This window comes from Battus philenor, unplaced genomic scaffold (assembly GCF_028537555.1).
Source record: "Battus philenor isolate CCGP_79_NKW_IND1 unplaced genomic scaffold, ilBatPhil1.0.hap1 SCAF_26, whole genome shotgun sequence".
NCBI lineage: Eukaryota > Metazoa > Arthropoda > Insecta > Lepidoptera > Papilionidae > Battus > Battus philenor.
The window spans coordinates 9,912,858-9,932,089 of record NW_027181689.1 but is presented as its reverse complement, the minus strand read 5'-3'; the positions used below and the strand labels follow the sequence as shown (position 1 = coordinate 9,932,089).

The following is a 19,232-nucleotide window of genomic DNA, read 5'->3' as shown; positions in this document are numbered from 1 at the left end:
ACGTTTGTGTATGTATGTATGTGAAAATATTTAAGTGTATAGTTCATTATTTTGTAATAGATTAGTTATATTTATTTACATGAGAGTAGTATCCTTGCGACTGTCAAAAAAAATGTACTTCAGGTGAGGTGTACGCCAGATGTAATGTTATTTGTTAGAAGAAAATAAAGCATTTTACGTTTTTAAAGATTGTGTTGTGTATGTGTGTGTGTAGTAATTTATGTATTTATATGTAAGTACACCCTAAACTGCCCTCTTCTTGTCTCTTATCTCCATCCAAAGGTTGTCTGGTAGAGATCGCCTCGAGCAATAAGACCACCTGTTGTAATTCTAGATGAATTCTTTCTTTAATTTTTCTTATCGTTATTGTCCATAGCGTACGTATTAGAACTAGAGTACAGAATAGATGAAATATATGTCTTGTGTTTTATTCTGTATTACAATATATTATTATTAGTTTAATTAAGGCTATGATTTAATTCTCTTAAAATTATTAGTTATTATTGATTCTAAGGGTCTAGGCTTCGTTCCATAAGGTTGTAATAAATTACGTGACGTCATTGATACTGTTATTTATCAGTGTGAAATTTTATATGGTAATGTCAAGTAAACATTATTGTATTTACAATTTTCTATGGATTCATGGTACCATGTCTATCGCGTTGTAGGGACAAGCTCCGAGTTACTCTGGAAGGACTAGTTGGGCCTTGAGAAACTTTGAAAAACTTTCTTTAGTTACTTGCTGTTAGATTATAGATATTGTAAATTTTATTTTGGTGTGTTCTTTTAAATAAATAATAAAACTGTTCCAATGTCACATGAAGATAACATAACACAGTTAAGTTTAATGAGTATTCTTGATAAGTTACATACGGAAATCTTGTTACCTATGAAGTATGTTTTTACAGAAAAACAAAATTTAATTTTAGCTTTTATCTAATTAGTATTTTCTATTATTCTTCCTTTTGACACACACGCAAATAGTATAAATGATCCGAAGCTTAGAATAATATGTATTTATGAATAGATAAATCACACACATAAATAAACATAACACACATACAAAAAACAACACACATAGATAAAACAGACAAAGGTTTTTTTTTTATTAGAAAATTCATACGTTGTATGATACGATAATTTTTATACATTCATCACCAAGAGCCATAGGATGTCCACAACTGGACATAGTTCTTCCATAAGTCCACAATTTTTTTTCTTTAATTTATTTATAAGTCATCGTAGCGATTTTTGGAGTGGCCCAATCCTTGCAATGGACGTTTACCGATTGATATGTTGATGGTGAAACATACAGTTAAAGGTATAAATACATAAAAATACAATAACCACATGTTCGCACCCATAGAACTATTAACCTCATTAACTTAGATTTGGTAGGAAGAAAATTAAGACAAAAAATAAACTGTGATAGCGAACAAAAACAAGTATTAATGAAAATATTAAATAAAGGAGGAAAATCTTACACGAAAATAAGAAATAATATTGTAGAAAAATGAAAATTGCGGGAAATTTGGAGAACGATGGGAGGCGATACATGGATGTTAAGTAAGCGAAAGCTGTGAAAGTAATAGATAATGAGAAAGATGAGAAAATAGCGAATAGAAGAAAGGAAGTGGACAGTACCTTAAGGTCACAGCGGTTCCAATTCAACTTGCCGATCCGGTATGCTGAACACTTTAGTCTATTACTATGTACTAACTCATCATGATATCTCTAAAACTATACGGTTGTGAGACTTGAAATTTAGTAGGAATATTCTTCTTACCAAGTAAATGTCAGCTAAGCAGGAAATAGTTCTACAAAACACCACTCGCAATTGTGATGGAGTTCTTCAAAAAAAAAACCATATTTACTTGCAATAACTTTAATAGGTAACTTGGTTAAAATTTTCTTGATTTAAAAATTACCAATGAAGGATTTTATGAAAATACACCAACAAAAAGTAGAGCGGGCCACACGAAGCGCTAGGGAGACAGCTACTTCATTATAATTTCAATGAAAATAGTTAAATATATTTATTTATATATTTATTCGCTTTCTTTAAGCAGAGACTGTGTTGCAGCAACAGAAACATTGCTAAACTAATACTCAGCCCGGCTAGCTCAGTCGGTAGAGCATGAGACTCTTAATCTCAGGGTCGTGGGTTCGAGCCCCACGTTGGGCGACACTTTTTTAATCAAATTATTTTAGTTGTCACATAAACAAAAATTAATTTTGGTAACACAATATTAAAAATAACTTCTGATTTCGAATTCGCTATGAAAGCCAAATAGTAAACAGTGCCAAACATCACTCAATAGGTTCAACGACAATATTTAAAATTACAAATAAAAGACACATTTGGAAACCTCGTAGTTTTATTTTAAATCGAAATATGATATTATATATAAACACAGCAGCACAATTTGATTCCATTTTATATCTAATTGGACTCTCATTTTTTGGCTTACATATACAAATTATCACCATAAATATTTCAATGTGGAGAGTTGTAATAAAAAATGAATATAAATGAGTGAACATATTTTGTTAAAAAAATGAAAGAATTTCCCCTTAACAGCGAGTACAGACCGGGCGTTCAGGCCACTTTGCGCTACTGAAAGCGGCTGGAATATTATAAAAATAGATCGAAACACATCTGAGGAGGCCCGAGGTGTAGCGATCCACACGAAATCGGAACCTCTGAATAATACACTAAAATATATTTATACGCTAAAGTTTAAACGCATAAACTCATTTTTCCCAATGCTGAAGTTCCAGACTATTTACTTAGACTGTCTTTACTCTATTTTGTTGACTGACATTTTTTGTTTAATTTCGTTTGCTCTATCAAGACTAAAAATTTATGTAATTTAATAACTTTTGCTCTCTTCGGTTTCGTAATAGTTGTGTTTTTACGTAGGAGGGTAGTTAGCCCTCCGCACAACCCTTTAATGTGCTGGAGGACCAGCGAGAGATCAAGACGGATCTTGGTCTCCGAAAGAACACCGAAATTGAGACTTTAGTAGCACAGCCAAATATCATTGGCGAATATAAAGCTCAACGAATCCGTTGGCTTGGTCACTTGGAGCGAATGGGATCGGATCGGAGCGTGAAGGTAACGTACCTGGAAAAACCGAGGGGTCGAAGACCAGTGGGTAGATCCAGGTATCGCTGGATCGATCGCGTTGAGGCAGACTTGCGCGAATTGAATGTCAACCAATGGCAGACGATGGCGCAAGATAGAGGAAAGTGGAAGTCTCTCGCTTTGGAGGACTCAAGACCCACTTTGGGACACTGAGCCAGCGGAGTAAGTAATAACTTTTGCTGAATTTTCTCGTCATTCATCGTCAACATTTCATCCCAAATATTTATTTACAAACCTTCACATATACATAATCTTCCATCCTTTACTACAATTATAGCACTATTAAGTTTTATTTCTAATTGCATTACTTATTACTTTGCAGTAATAGGTAACAACATGGGGGTTATCATCTGCCATCATGGAGACAATACTGCCGCACTCTATCCTCCTTCTCATCTGCATCTCAAACTCTGTCTCTCTTCTAAATACGAGACGATGAACAAGAGAAGTACTGTAGTGCGCTCTCTTTCGCACGACGTAAATGTAGACCGCTCTCGCGTGGGATTCCCCTTTCCGATGTATCGTTGTTGTTGACGTAATGCACCTCTTACAATGGCAAAATAGAAACAGTACGATTTGGTTCGATTTTTAAAACTCATCACCTATAGTAATGAACATTAAATTGTTTACTTCTCATGAAATACGTCTAACACTTCACTTTGTTTATTTAAACTGTCATCATATAAACTATTCATATTGCCTCTACTTGATATCAACGATTGATATGTCCTCATAACTGGCTTATTCTTTTTTATGATAAATATACTTATCGCTATATAATAAATATTATATATATATTTATATCTCTAATATATAAAATTCTCGTGTCACGGTGTTCAAACTTGAACTCCTCCGAAACGGCTTGACCGATTTTTACCAAATTTTACATGCGTATTCAGTATGTCTGAGAATCGGCTACTATCTATTTTCCATACCTCTAAGTGATAAGGGTGGTCCACCCCTAAATTTTATTTTTAATTTTTGAGACAATTTTTTTGGTTTTTATTTTATTATGATACAGCATACAAAAATACATACAAATCTAAATTTTCACCCCTCTACGATCAACCCTTATCTTACATATGTTAATTAAAAACTTTAATTTTTTTTGCAAAACAACGTTTGCGATCAGCTAGTATAAATATATAATAAAGTTCTACTTCCTTCGTTAAACTATGTAAGAAAGTCTAAGATATTAGACTTTCTTACATAGTTTTAATTCTAAAATTAAAAGTATATACAAATGTTATTAGAGAGTTTAAAAGTTTTTAGTCGATCGAAACGTATGGAACTCATTTACATGATTATTACTATAATGTACACATTGTTAATTTAAAAAAGCAAATGTTGAGTTTCTGGTCGACTCTACATATTCCGAGCCAGTGGGAGCTTGCTGCTTATAATCTTAAAATAAATACATTTAAAGAACTTTTAAGTTAAACGGTTTTTTGATACCCATATTGTGGTGGTTGTGGAAAAATATGTACCTAGTCCGCCATATTGGAACGGCGTCCATCTTGCATTTTAAATTTTGACATAATCATCGTGTTTTACTAGTGTAGCCCTTTCATTTGATACCCATATTGAAGGGGTTAAGGAAAAATATGTAATCCGCCATTTTGTATCGGCGGCCATCTTAGATTTATAATGTTATTGATTTTATTATATTGTATTGTCATCGATTTTATTATATTGTATTGTCATCTAAATTAAATGTGTGTACCAAATATCAGACCAATCTGACAACGGGAATGTGCTTAAATTTCAATTTCTAATTTTGACTCAAACAAATAAATTCATGTAGATTCAAAAGTGCATGTAAATGACTACTTAAATAAAAATATTATTAATTTACATATGGTGATTAGAAATAGGAGTTCTCAAATGAACTGCACATTTACTCCTTTAAAACATTTATACCTGTAATCAATCATAATTTATATCATTTGTTTTTATTTAGTTTCTAAATATACATTATTATTAACCATTTACTAGACCTATAATTATCTATCTCTTAATTCATTTCTTTTTTTTCTTCTGTTTCTTTCTGAGGCATGTGCGATCGAACCAATACTGATCGAAGTCAGATGTTTTTATTTATTATTGTATTATATTTATAATATGTATTAAACTTTATTTATTATGAGTATATATGTTAAATACGTATGTATGTATATTTAAGTATGTATATTTATGTTCGTTTGTTTGTAAATATGTATTTTTTGTACACGTCAACTACCCGTTATTAGTACTTTTACCTTTTCCATACTATGGTTGTCTGTAAGAGATTGCCTTGTGTGATAAGACCGCCCATTGTACTATTTTGTATATTATTGTAAAACTTATTAAATGTATCTTAACGTGTATAATAAAGAATATTAAATAAATAAATAAATTATTCACATTTCCAATTGAACTACCTGAATTATCATTGTAAAAAAAATTTTAAAAATGATAAACACAGCACGTAGTGTTAAGTGAATGCTTAAGGTATCGCAGTCGTTTCAGCGCGTAGACTGCAAGATAAAGGCCTCCCCCAAAGGGGATATATGAGAGATATACCGTAATCGCCATGCTTGGCAAGCGGGTTGGCGATTGCAGTGTCATATTATGGTACGCATTGAACGCTGCTGCACATCCTATGGAAACTTGTTTGTGAACAATGTCAATTCTATATAATAAATACTTAAAGTGTGAATTATATAAGACTGTATTTAAGGAATCGAACACGCGATCGAATTGCACCTCTGCATATAACAGTATGAAATTCATAATTTAACAAAAAAAAATTACAGATGTCAATATTTAACATGTTTGAAATAGAAACGTTTCCGTCTCGAAAATATACAGAATAATATCGCGATTGTGAGTTTTAAATAAAAATGGATAGACAAAACATAACCTTGAAAATCGGCTTTGACATTCCCCCGAAGGGTTCTCTGCGTCCAGTGTTCATAGAACTCCCCTAAATGAAGCTTGCTATAGAAACTCGTGAATGTTTCGGTGGATAAATCAATAATGTGTGGCTCAAGTCTTATTAGCTTCTTATATCTCGGAAAAGTTATATGTAACATAGGATTGGAATGTAGGTAAGAGTTAAAAATACCGTTGTATCAATTGAGAGTATTATTGGCTTTTTTTTAAAGAGTAAGGATGACCTTGTTCAGGTTAGAAGCTGAATGCAAACTGCTTCCAACTGGTCCTCGATATATGGAGGATAGGTCCTGGAAACGTCCAACACAGGAAGTTCCATGCTGATGATGGGATTGAAGCTGTTTCTCTTTCAAGGTTAACAATCGAAAACAATAGAGTAGCATCATACAAAAATTAAGAGGAGTGACACATAAATGGAGAAGAATAAAGGGCAAGCTGTATTTTTCTCGCATTTATCTTAAAAATTGATCACTCTGAAATATGTACGATTAATTTTAAATTTGGAATATAATTAGATAATAAATTATGACAGAACAAAGTCTACATTGACAGATAATAATCGAATATGTTATCGTTACTTATTTATTCTTTTTTTAAATTAAGATCTATATTCCACAGACATTAACGTCCGTACTTTTTTTACAATAATGTTTAATACTTTCGTAAAAAAAAATTATTGGTCACGATTTTGCATGACAGTGTTTAAGTCTTAATCTATTTACTAATTATTATGACTATTTTTTTGTTAAATCATCGGTGCCTTGTTTATTTTAACCGACGTCCTAAAAATGTTAAAATTTTAAAAATACAGTTCGTGCGACCACATTCTTATCCTTGCTTGTTTTATTATTTCTGAAACCGTTGATTTTTAGATAAAGCACTATACACTAATTGACAGCAAAAAAACTATTTATTCATCGCTTTCAATCTTTTATATCTATAATCAAATTGTTAATATATATTGTAATAATAATTTATATTGTTGATAGATGGCGTTGTCGTCGTTGTTTTAGCCCGAGACGACCACTACAAGGATATATGATGGGATATACCATAATCGCCAAGTTTAACAGGCGGGTTGGCGATTGCAGTGTGATACTATGGTACGCAGAGGACGGTGCTGCCAATACTTTTGAAGCTTGTTAGTGAGCAGTGTCAATCCTATATAATTAAATCACAAAGAGTTATTTACATAAGATTGTATCTTAGGAATCGAATGTACCACTTAACCCTTAATAGCCTAGTGTTCCATTTTGATACCAATCTTTTAAACCGAATGTTTACATTACTATTAGTTTTTTTTTTTATAGGTTGGCTTTACGAATTTTACTGTTGTATAATATTCTTTCCAACGAAATTAAAAAAAAAATCTATTTTTACCTTCATCTAGACCCTCAAGCAAACACAGTAACATTTAAACAAAATCACTTTCGTAAATCAGGTTATTAAGGGTTAATGCAAGTCAGTCCTTTACCGCTGAGCTTCTATGCTCTGTGTCTATGTGCATTTTACGGTACGAATTTTCTGATTGATACATTAACCTAATGTCAACCATAACCAAATTTTTTTAATAAAACACTAAGACAATAATAAAAGTTATTTCCTTTAACAATAACAAACTAAGTAACCTTCAGGCAAGTCACGTATGTAGTAATAAATATATAAATGCATAGATATATAGATAGGCGGTAGACAGCAACTTGATCTTGATTTTGTAATTAAGTATTTGTATAAATAGGCACATTTTTCCTCGTTCCCGTAATCCCTTACGTGAGTACGCAGTGATAAATATCTACTGTAAGGTCGAAGTGAATTACCCCGAATCAGAAACGAAACAATCCCCCTGGGTATCATCCCGGGCCGGTTCCTTTTACTTTCGATAACGGTACGACCAATTATCATTGACCTCTGGGTACTACATCTTTTTTATTGCCGGCTAACTTTGTATTTTTCTATCTCTGGTCTCTACCCTCGTCGATGAGCTTGTCCAGCGCTTGCGTTCTGTTCCTTTATATATTTATTTATTAATTATTTAATGGAATCAGGCGTTACCTCGCGGAAGTCCATCCTAAGTAAGAAAAGGACCATTCTTTAGCCACTTCCGCACATGCAGTGGTAGTCGTGCAATGAAATCAGTGACAAGTGACTCCGTGTTTGGCACTAATCGGTGTAACATAACACCTGAAGATGCCCCGTGGAGGGATGAAACACGTATTGAGTAATTTGGTGGTGGCGGTTGTGTGATTTGCATTGTTTGCCGTATACGCATTTATCAGCGGGCTGGCGGGCAGTGCATTTTATACAGGAGGATTGAAAATAAATCAAAGATTTAATGGGTGTATATATAACTCTTTTTTTAAGTAACGGCTATAAAGCTTTTAATCATATTTTTAATCAACCTGTATAACGTGATTACAATGAAACAGGTTGAACTATTTTTTTCCGAAAGATTGCAACTGGCCTAAAACTTCTGGCAGTGCAGTTTGCAAGAACACAAAATAATAATAATAAAAGCTTTATTTTATTTCATTTACAATTTTTATAGACTACCTCAGGGTAAAAGCCTCTTTCAAAATTTTCCATTTTACTCTTCTTTTATCTTTGGCAACTCGGAACCACCCGTGACCTGCCGTAGCCACGATCTCGTCTGCCCATCTGGCATTAAGTCTGACTCTGCAAGAACACATAGTAAACATTAATTGATTTATAGTATGAAGTAATACGAAATTTTTAAAATGTTTTTTATTTCTATTTTCGACACATTGATTGTTGGATAGTGCATACGATAACATTAATTGACAGAAGTTTAGATATACATTCACTTTTAGCTTTTACATCTGTCACGATTCTTGTATAGAAATAAAATTAAAAAATAATGGTTTGGTAAAGAAAGATGTTTTTATATATCTACGCTGATATTGTCCGGCGCAAGGCAATACGGAATTTTATTTCAAGAGCTTGTTCACTGCGCAGCCAATATGGACCGGGGCTCAGGCGGGATCGACTTTATGACGTCATTCGCCGCGATGGAACGACGCATAGTGAGTCACTCGCGGCAGTATAACTATGCCGAGTTATAATTATTTCACAACATATTTTAGCGCTTATTTATATCGAAGTAATTTTAAATCCATCTAGTCTAGGTAAAGCCTAAATGATATCCTTTCTAAGACAAGAAAATATTATATGAAACGGTTATAGAGATCGTAAAACCAAAAATTGTTGCCATGTTCTATTATTCTTAATGGAAGCCCTGAAAAAGAAACTAATCCTGAAACTTTAAAAAGGAATCTGATACTGAATTTTTAACGGAATCAGGCGTTACCTTGCGGAAGTCCATCCATCCAAATACAGAGTGCTTGGCACTAATCGGTGTAACATAACTCCTGAAGATGCCCCATGGAGGGGTGAAACACGTGTTGAGTGATTTGGCGGTGGCGGTTGTGTGATTCGCATTGTTTGCCGCATACGCATTTATCAGCGGGCTGGCGGGCGGTGCACTTTGTTGCACGACTACCACTGTATGTGCGGAAGTGGTTAAATATTGGTCCTTTTCTTATTCATACTGAATTTTTTAAATATATTGAGTAGAATAACTCTACTTAACCTGCATAAAGTTTGTTTTGTTTTAAATTGCACCAAAGTTAAACAGCACACAGGTTATAAACTGCTTATAACACAGGTTATAACTACTATACTTTGCTTCAGGGGACTGCCGCCCGCCCCTGCCTCCGCTGTAGCGAGGGCAATTCGACACCGGACCCGACTTCCACCTACAATCGCCAGATACTCCTCGCTTTCATCTCACTTTGTACACACACACTTATCTCATTGTACACTTTTTTTAATTCTAATTTGTATCGCTGGTATTTTTTTACAATATTTATTTTTCGCTTAAACTAAACGCAGACAGTTGGGAGATGTTGCCGCTATTTGATACGGATCTTTCTTCTCCCAGCTGCGAGGCACGACAGCGTTTTATAATTTTTTTAAACTTTTCTTACACGATATTTTCTTATGGGTTCTCACTGTACACCAGTAAGCGTATATTCTGCCTTCGTTTTAACGTCTTCCTTTAACAATTGAAATTAAAAAAAATGATTTAAAAAAAAATGATTTAAAAAAATAATGTATATATGTCATAGGGATAAACTTAAAATTAAAAAGAAAAGCCTTTACTAAGGTTTTTATACTATTACTAAGTAAGAAAAGGATCCTTTTTTAGCTACTTCCGCACACGCAGTGGCAGTCGTGCAACAAAGTGCACCGCCCGCCAGCCCGCTGATAAATGCGCATGCGGCAAACAATGCGAATTACACAACCGCCAAATACAGAATGAGTGGCACTACTCGGTGTAACATAACTCCTGAAGATGCCCCGTGGAGGGGTGAAACACGTTTTGAGTGATTTAACGGTGGCGGTTACCACTGCATGTGCGGAAGTGGCTAAATATTGATCCTTTTCTTACTTAGGATGGAGTTCCGCATAATAACGCCTAATTATATTAAATATACTATTACTTTTAATAATGGAGACATCCAATTAATGAAGAATGATAAAAAAAATTTCAGTTTTACAGACCGTAATTAATTTTCTTTTTCTTCTTTTTAACCAAAGGACGTTCACTGCAAGGCATATGTCTCCCCCAGAGATCACAACGATGACCAGTCTTGCGCTGTCTGCATCTAGCGACTGCCATGATCTTATTTATGTCGTCGGTCCACATAATGGGGGGAGGGGGGAACCGCCGCGTCTACCGGCTCGTGGTCGCCACTCGGAACAACGGCCATCACTGTTACGAGCGATGTGCTCCGCCTACTGCCATTTCAGACGGGCAATTCTTCGTGCTACCGATTAGCTTTATTTTTAGTTCTTTTTTTGGTTCTTTTGCGGATTTCGTCATTTCTGAAACTTCTAGCATAGCCCTCTCCATTGCTTTCGGGATGACCTTGCTCCTTCTTATGAGGTCCATCGTAAGTGACCACGTCTAGGATCCATATGTCATCACCGGCAACACACACTGGTCAAAGACCATTGTTTTCAAACATTGCGGTATTTGGAGATGTTTAGGAGTTTCCTAAACGCTAATGATAGGTAGATAAGCAGATCTCAAGGTTACTAAATCAGGTAATTAAATCAAATAAAGCATTTTCAAAGACTCGAAGCAAACATAGTCTGTATATACCGGTCATAATTTTCCCCTTCCGTACAGTGACGTGGGGTGAATTTTACTCATGCTTTTAAACAGATATGACGTCACGCGTCTGAAGCAATTCCTTTGTTCTGACTCACATATATGCGGAAAAGCGATTTACATATAAACTAAAATTTTAACTACATCACCGAATTACACAGCAAGTAAACGAAGTATACAATGAATTTATAGCTTTTACAACTATTTTCAACCGCTCTGTATAAAGAGACACAGAAATGTGCTACATTATTTGTTTTCTATTGGAAAAGCTACAGATCATTCATTTTTGCCAATATCTAAATTTAATATGTTTTAAAAAAGCTTTTATAATTGCAGAAAGCATATTAATATTATCATTACGTTATTTCTGAAACCATTGATTTTCGTATAGAGTACATATAATTAATTGTCAGCAAACACATCTATGTTCAATAACCATGTATATCCTGCTGTATCCTTCTTATTTAAATATGGAAATTCTGCAACGTTGATCAAAATAAGACTGGTCAATTCATCAGTATGTGCGTGCTTCTGTGAGCTGCAGGTGGACCAGACCGCGGTGGCCAACTGTCTTCGGACGACTTCAATGCGTTTCGTCCTACTAGGAAAAAAAATAGTGAGGACAGCATCGTCTCACTGATAAACAGTGACGAAGACAGGCCTGCGTTCCTAAAATGTTGCAGAGCGATAATCGAAGACTTAATAATAGAAATAAAGGTGAAACTAGAACAGGCCAGGTAAGAATTAAAGAAATAGGAAAATAAAAAAACTCTAATGTGGAATTGATAAAGTTAAAATAAAGAAAACAGAAACTTACGTAAATAAGCAAAAAGAAAATTTAACTGTGAAATTGAATAAGTTTTTTTAATAAGGTTTATATAGCTAGGTATAAATAAACACCACTAAACTTATTAAAAAGGATATAGATTATAATATACTTTTATTAGAACACTGATAGCTCAACGGTAGAGGACTGAGCTTTGTGATCGAAGGTCGCGGGTTTGATTCAGATATACAATCTTATATAATTCACACTTTGTTAATTATATAGGGTTACCAAAGCTCACAAACAAGTATCTAAAAGATCGGCAGCAGCGGGTTTTGCGTACCATAATACCACACTGAAATCGCCAATTCACCTGCCAGGCGTGGCAATTACGGTATATCCCATAGATATCTTTGCAGGATGCTTATACCTTGTAGTGAGTCTTCACCACCATATCAGATGGTAGACACTCACTGTATAGCTTAGGCCTCACACAAAGATCTCTATGATGATCGGCATACTTTTATTTTTCATTACAGTGAAGTTATAGATTATTCGAAATTTAAAATATGATTTTACCGATACACTCATCACGTTATCTCTAGAACTATAAAATGTATAGACTTAAAATTTGTTAGAAATATTGTTTTTATCAGGTAAATATCAGCTAAGAAAGAATTTTATAAAATTCAACCTGCAAGGGGCTTGAGTAGGTAGTCATTTTAAAAGTGTGCATATTTTCATACTACATGTATGATGTTAGGCCAGAATTTTTTTTACCTGTTAAAATTTACAAAGGATGGAATGTAGAAATTACATTCATAAAATGCAGTGTAGGTTACGCAATGTAATCATGGGACAACTTATTAGTTGGAACATATAATTTAATTTGCGAGTACATCAGTAAAATTCTTAATGCGTTCTTTATTTGAAAGCACTCCCAGAGTAACCAAAAAGGTCTAAATGTTCGTAAAACTATACTTTTGTTGAATCATAGCGCATCCTTATGTATGATATTATTACTCCTGGTACATGAGGTCTCCGACATTTAAGACGTAGTGGTCTTAATTGATAGAATTGACCTTAAGATGATTCATTCTTGTCAAGTGATTCTATTAGATATACCAACTCAGTAAAATTCCTTATTATAAAAATCACAAAGTTATATTAAATTTGTGAGGTAAATATTACATACATAAGTTTGTGGTCTACATACAGGGTGATTGGTTACAATACAATAAGCAGAGCAGTGGTAGCCGAGCGGTTGAGGACGGAGACTTTTGATCATAAGTCGCGGGTTCGATACTCTGGATGCAATCCTAAATAAATTCACACTTTGTGCATTAATTATATAGGATTGCCACTGATCACACGCAATTCTAGAGGATGGGCATCAGCGGTCCTTTGCGTTTCATAATACCACACTGAAATCTCCAACCAGACTGCCAAGATTGGCGTTTATAGTATATCCCCCTATAGATATCTTTGAGGGGGGCCTATACCTTGTAGTAAGTATCCATAGGTCGAAACGACGATAATACAATAAGTATAATACAATTACATAAAAATAGTGTAAAGGATAAAAGCGATAGAAGTAAATTGATAAATTGAATGTAAAATTTGCTTAAAAGTAAGGCGTCATTCTAAATTTAAAAATTTATCCAAACTTTTTAATTATAATTATTTGGGCATATCCCACTAAAGAGGTTACAACATATTCTGTTGGAGTTCTATGTTTGTGGGTGGTTGGTTAAAAATGTAAAATCTTATAGACGGTGCCAACCACTTTCTGTCAATTAATTTGTTTATTTTTTTTATGGCCCCCGCTATTGGGAGCCTCTCGTACCCCTGTTTTGTTTGGGACAGGAACTTTATTTACAAATAATTTTTTCATGGTTTTATCTTTATTCTATACTCACTTTCATTCTTCTCAATTTCTTTTATTCTTTCCTTTTATCCTTCACAATATCTTGCAATTTTTTTTTGTTCTTTCTTAAAGTTTTCCTATTTGGTTTTATTATTTTTTATTGCATTGCTTACCACCCTTCTAATTAATTTAAGTTACAATGTTTTAAAAAATTAATGGTTTTATAAATGATAAATAGCGTAATGATAATATTAAGAAAAAGAGTTTAATAAAGTCGAAACATATCAAAATAAATTATTGTTTACTATCTGTTACAACAGACTTTTTACTGACAGAAAATATCGGCCAGTCACATTCGAGTAGAAAAAAAATATTGTAATGTTAAAGCGGTCACTTCGATGTACATACATCGCTTTTTACTGATTAAAAATAGGTGTAAAAGATTTGAAGTTTTTTCCTGAATAATGAGCTATATATTTACCGCCTTAAGGCTTTTATGGCAATAACCAATAACCCTGAATACATTATAAATACTATACGTAACTCTGTGATCAAAAAGCAATCTGAAATTGTCGTTAAAAACCGATGAGGGCTGCGTTAAAAAAATCTAAAATTTGGTGGTTGAAAATCATCGATGGACAATTAGAGATCTGCCTAGTAGTGTCGGAATATCATTTAGCTTATCTCAAATGCTTTTGAAGGATGTTCTGTCTTAAACGCATCACGACTCGATTGGTCGATGTCATAATGCATTCGTTCTTCCCAACTTTTTTGTCAAAAACTCGACTAATATCGTTTCGCAAGCACCGTAATAGCCTGATTTTTCTCAGTGCGACTTCCGGCTATTCAGCAAACTGATTGAGGAGGTAAAAACCGATTCGAAGGTCGAGGATTGGAAAAAGCGTAGACAAAAGTATGTTTCACCAGAGATTACTTTGAAGGGGATGAAATTGATTTGGAAGAATAAATAAACAAATTACATTTTATAAATAAATTTACCTTACTGTTTGTTCACAGTTTTCATATGATATATGATCATTTACAAGCACAAATATTTACAAAAAGGCTATCAAAGCTACGAGGACTAAAATACAGTTAACAGTTATTTAAATATAATCTTTATATATAACTGCGTAATAAAGAGTAATTTTTAAAATCCGTAGCTATTTACAGAAATATCTATTTACATTGTATTTACAATGGAATCGAACCAGTGGACTTCTTTCCGTGACCTTAATAAACCATTGTGTTCTCGTGACCCACTTGTATTGAAAACTTTTAATGCTGCCTGTTTCACAGTGGGCGAATCCGCAAATGAGCGCCGCTGAAATCACATGTGTGCGTCAGCTTGTATGTGTGCAACGACCTTGGTGTAACAGGTGGCTATCGAGCGATTTCTCTGTGTGTGCGTAACATGAACGTGTGACTTTAGTTTGTGTGTGTATTTTCCTGTAGAGTGTTGAAAGTTACATAGATACGAAATCGTTCTATTTATGAAAATAAAAATTAAACTGTTTTATTTTTATTTATTGCATCTCTGTATTTCCACTTATCATTGAATATATGTAATTGGGTGATAAGAAGATATAAAGAAGTTAAAAGTATGAATGTATAGTTCATTTGCTGATTATCAATGTATGGTATACCGTATCCAAAAATCAAATAATGATAATATTGTAGAAAAATGCGTCTTAAAAATTCCGATTACTACATATATGAATTTAATCATAGTTTACCAGTGGCCCGTCGCATTCTTAGAAAAAATACATATTTCAGAGTAATTTATAAGGTTTTATTGCAAACAGCGTAAAGCCTTTACACCTATAACCAATCATCCTGTATTTTTTTTTGTATTATATAACTTAGTACTCGTAAATAACATAGTAACAAAACTAATTAACACTTCTGCTAGATCTTTTATTATCACTTGACCGCATGAACCTGTAATAAAACTACATGTATGCCTAAATGCACACTGAAGTATCCAACTTAGCACCTCCCAAAATATTGTCTTCGTCTTTTCAATGCTTGTGTACAAGGTAGAATCCAGAAATAAAAATTTGTTTAGCCTTTCTAGACAACCATAGTATGTATGCATTAAACTTGTATAGTGACTGTGTTTTAATGACATTAAAAATACACAACAAAATTTACATTTTATTTTAACAATGTAGTCTGTGTGTTACTTTTATGATTATGTAATAATTACTGGTTAACATTAAAAATGTGATACAAAACCGTGTGAAACATGAATTCAACAGAGCATGTATTACGTAGAAAACGTCAAATAAAAATTTATATTATTCAGATATAAATATGTTCAAAAAATGTAAAATAAAAAATTAAAAAGTATGAACTATTAAATTATAAATTTATCATCATCATCTTATCAACCGATGGACGTCCACTACAAGGCACAGGCTTTCCCCAAAGATCTTCAGGGTGATCAGTCTTGCTGGCCGCATCCTTACACCACGTCGCGTTTACCAACTCGGAGTTTACTACAAAATTATATTGAAAAACAATTCTTTTACATTAAATTAGAATTATTTTCTACTTTTGCATATCACGCCACCAGAATTTATTTTATGAGAATTTTTTTTGATACGTCCAATGATAATTAAAGGCTTTTCTGGTAAGTAAGCCTTTCGCTCTACTTTATACAAAATGTATTTTCGTCTTCCTTTGTGATAAGAAGTTCAAGGTATATAAAAATTTTAAAATTGAACTGATGTCGACAATCATTGATTTAACATTACCTTATAGAGAACAGATATTAGTAGCATTATATTTCCAGCACCAAATTCGCCACAACACCGGTTTTTGTGAGCGGCCACCCGCTCCTTAATGCCGGATCCCTCTTAGGCTCGCCTGTGGTCCATGCTGCCGTCCTACCCGCTCCCTAACCGTGAAAAGCGTGGGCGAACCGTGGTTGGATCCGGATCCCTCTTCGGCTCGCCTGTGGTCCACGCAGCCGTCCTAACCCGCAAGCACACTCCAGCAACACACCCCGTCAAAGCTCTACCGAGAAAGAGCCTTAACAACGTGCGAGCTTCCCGTGCAACTGGTAGGCGCCCCACCAGCTTTTAGTTTCTAGTTTTAAATCTAGTTCACGGACCCTTCCGCTACGTGAACTCAGTACCAACGAAGCTGTAAAAGCCTTAGGGCTAACAGCATTAACATCTTCAGAAATAATAGAGGAATTTTTCAGCGTTTTCTTTCTTTCTTATTTGCCACCTTTCTGTACCATAAAGCAACCTTATTAACACCACTCCTTTTGCTTCTTCTTCTTCAGCCGCTAGACGCCCACTGTAAGGCATATGCCTTTCTCAAAGATGACCATATTGACCGGTACTACACTGCCTGCATGCAACGACTTCTCGCAACCTTAACTATGTCGTTGGTCCAACTAGTGGACCCACGCTGCATTTATCGGGTCGTGGTCGACACTCTAGAACCTTTCAGTCCCAACGCCTGCAAGCGTACCTCCCACTGCCACTTCCGACGGGCAATTCTTCGAGCTGACTGATTTTGTTTCTCCTGCGGATCTTCTCATTTCTTTAACCAGTCTCAAGTGATCTCTGGGTGACCTTGTGCTTTTTATGAACCTCGTTGTAATTGCCACCAATCCTTATTAACCACAAACGTGTCGTCTTATTTTATCGACTTGCAATGGTAGAGTTTGACCTGTCTTTATTTATTTTAAGACTAAAACTTTTCCTGTTGATTGGCCTTGTATATTCGTCCTTGTATCTAAATTGGTGGTAACGGAACTCCACTTTGGAACAGTCACAATTGAACAGAAATTTACTTCTGTTTATCGAACAAAAGATCACGTATCGGTACTATCTTTGATTGTACCTCGATTCTGACATTTTACCTTTCCTTCTTACACCATCGTGTCTATAAAGGCGAGCCGACATTCCATAGGCAACACAATTCGAACGCCTCGACCTTTTACAAACTAGCAAATGATTGTAATAACTTGCCGGGGATATTGTTCTCATCGTCTACTGTATGATAGTTTTAAATATATCTAAATGTAAGCATTTCGAAGTACCTTTAGCAAGGCATTTGTTATACGATTAAATGAGAATTAATTTTATTGTACAAGATAGTTATGAGTTTTTTAATCTGTAAGTACAAAAATAGACAGAGATAAGCCTGTGTGTTTTTTTTATTTCTGATTTGTATCGTTAAAGTTTTTTTTTGCTTTTACTAAGCGCAAACTGTTGGGAGAGAGTTGTCGCTATTTGATACGGATCTTTCTTCTCCCAGCTGCGAGGCACGACAGCGTTTTATAATTTTTACAATTTTTTCTCACACAATTTTGTCTTATGGGTAAATACAGCTAAAATTTATACATATTAACAATAAAATTTGTAAGTTTTACTCAATTATATATTAGTGGGTACATTATTTTATTTCAAATCGCAGCTCAAGCGCTACAGACCGTTAAATGCCTTGAGATTTAGGACAATGTGCCGGGCCATCTCATCAAAAGATTCTGCTGTAGATTTTTTCTTGAGCAGGTCCGGTAAGTTGAACGGAGGTATATTAAGGTTTTCATATAAGGTCACGTGGTTACGTCTTTTGGATTCGAATCTGGAGCAGTGTCTGAGTGAGTGATGAAAAGTCTGTACTGTGGAGTCGTCACATGGGCAAGTCTCATTATCGATTATAGCCTGTGTGTAGTAGATTAAAGTTTGTTCCATCTGTCGGAGAAGGGTTATTCAATATGTGGTTAGTTATTATTAAGAATATATATTTAAAGAATATTGAAAACTTCTTTTTTTAAGTCATTATCCATACTGAAATGTTTTCTTTTACTACCGCAAACGTATTCTGATATAGAAAAAACTCTTCATTATTATTCATCAATAGTTAGCTTGCTGAAGTGTTGTGAACAGCATAACTCGTGTCTGGAACGATCATTGATAGGATCATTTAAAAATTTGTCTAATCGTAGGACGAATTTTTCTCTCTCACGTGCCATCACTTTTCACTTAAAATTTTCTTTTATTTGATTTGATTAGATCTTTCTACAATGTTGTATAAAGTAAATTTTTAATGTAGTGTCACCAATGACGAAACATATGACATAACCATTTATATAGTAATATACTTTTAACTTACGTGTACTACTGGTGTAGTTCTAAATAAATAAATAAATGGTCTGATCGTTGTTGGTGAACGTATTGCAGAAATACCTCTGTAACATACGCGTACAGCCAGACTGTACCAGACCTCCCCATGTAAAACCATGATCCCGGCACCCGCAGAAAGGTCTATGTATATGTGTATAATACAGATATAATATATA

The 19,232-nt window shown here is 34.2% G+C and overlaps 1 non-coding gene across 1 annotated transcript; it reads left to right on the top strand.

The window, feature by feature from the left end:
- The first annotated feature begins 2,112 nt into the window (after positions 1-2,112).
- On the top strand, positions 2,113-2,185 carry TRNAK-CUU (transfer RNA lysine (anticodon CUU)). The gene has a single exon. It is a non-coding gene; the product is annotated as a tRNA-Lys (tRNA).
- Positions 2,186-19,232: the final 17,047 nt, after the last annotated feature.